We start from the raw sequence: 1814 nt of genomic DNA, 5'->3' as shown, positions 1-1814 counted from the left end.
CTCTCTCTCTCTCTCTCTCTCTCTCTCTCTCTCTCTCTCTCTCTCTCTCTCTCTCTCTCCTCAGGGAAGGTGGCATCAGAAGTGTTTAACTGTCTGTGTCCAGAGCTAAATGCAGTACCCAGTTCCAGTGTGGACTTGGCTTTCATTCCCCAACACTAGAAGATTCCAGACATAGCAACAGTTCTCAGATCACCTACCTGGGACTCTGTCCTGCAGCCTCAGGAGATGCCAATGCTTTAAGACTATCTCTCATTTCAAACCAGGAAGGTTCAGGCCCATCACGGGTATGTAGTAAACAATACATTAGCTCCTGAGCCAAACAGAATGGCTCAGGTGTGTAATCCCAAATCCGGTGGAAGCAGGAGGACCAGGAATTGGAAGTCATCCTTGGCTACATAATGAGTTCCAGGTTAGCCTGTAATACAAGAAATTCTGTCTAATCAAGCAACCTCCACTCCCCTCCCCTCTTCAAAAATAAAACCAAGAACAATGTTCTCGTTAATGACAGATGTCAAACACCTGCCTAGACCCTGGAAGTTTAGCAAAAATAGAAATGCTCCTGTGGCCAACTTTGGACTGCCATTCCTACCCAAGCAGGCTGCTTCTAGGAGGCGGCTTAGACTTTTGAGGACCAGTTCCCACCCGCCTTTCTATGGGCATACAGGAGTGAGTCTAATTTGAGAACTCGATTGTTCTCACACCGGAACCAGAACACAGAAGTCTCCCTTAACCTTCTGCACACATCGGGACTGCAGTCCCGATCTGAACCCTAACGTGGGGAAAATCACCAGGGGAGCACCTCTGCCTGGCTCCTGTCGTGACTAGAGGCTCGAACCCCGGTCGAAGGATGCTGGCGGCGGCCGTTGCCGAGCAACACGCTGTTTGTTGGCGCGGGGGCGGGGCGGGCGGTGACTCATCGCGGCGTGACGCGGACGGACGGGCGCCGGGCGGGCTGGCCCGCAGCCCAGGGCTGGCGGCGACGAGAGGACTGCGGCGGGGGCGCAGCCGGGCAGGCCTGGGCTTTGGCTATTGCCTCAGTTTACCTTTTACATGAGTAAAATGGAGGCCTCGTTTTAGGAGTAACCTGCTCCGGTGCCTCCGCGGACCGCTTTGAGTCTATTGCCTGCACAGAGTTCTGCAGCCTCAGTTTCCCCACTTATTAAAGGAGGCAGGAAGAGGCTACCTCCCGACCGGTTTGAGAATTCTATGTATCAAAAGTGAGTCAAAGGCTAGCACACCCCGAGCCCAACCCATTGCCACAAGGAGGGGCAGGGTGTAGGTGCTGTCTATGGTTGTACCCGGCAACACAAGGCAGTCAGAGCCACGTGGGCACTCCCAGAAGTGAGTGTGGGTCATAGGCTGGAGTAGTTGCCATGGAAGTGACTGTAAAGGACACTTGTGGAAGCTGGAGCCGGCAGCACCTGCTGCGGGTGGCGTCCGGAGGGGGCCTGGGCGTGAGTCATTGCCCAGCAATGAGGCTGAGTCATAGGGCGGGGTCCCCCGCACCTCCCCCCCCCCCCCCATCAGCCGCTCCTACAAAGGACCTTTGAGAAGAACTCCTCATCCCCACCCAACCCCAAGGCCCTCTCTCTCTGGTCTTAGTTGTGTGACCAAGACACTGTGGGCTGCCCCCAGGAGCCTGGCCCGGGCCTGGGTATCTGCCACATATATGAAAAGTCACCCACAGGGATGGGGCTTCCTGGCCCCTGCGTCACTGCCAGGACAGCAGAGATTCGTTTTCTCAGGGCCCACACACACAACAGGCTAATTGAGTCAGGCTGTCTAAGGCCCGCAGGGAAGGCGGGTGGTGGGGG

This window comes from Grammomys surdaster, unplaced genomic scaffold, assembly GCF_004785775.1.
Source record: "Grammomys surdaster isolate TR1022 unplaced genomic scaffold, NIH_TR_1.0 125463, whole genome shotgun sequence".
Taxonomy (NCBI): Eukaryota; Metazoa; Chordata; class Mammalia; order Rodentia; family Muridae; genus Grammomys; species Grammomys surdaster.
The sequence above is the reverse complement of the archived record's forward strand: the minus strand, read 5'-3'. Positions refer to the sequence as shown.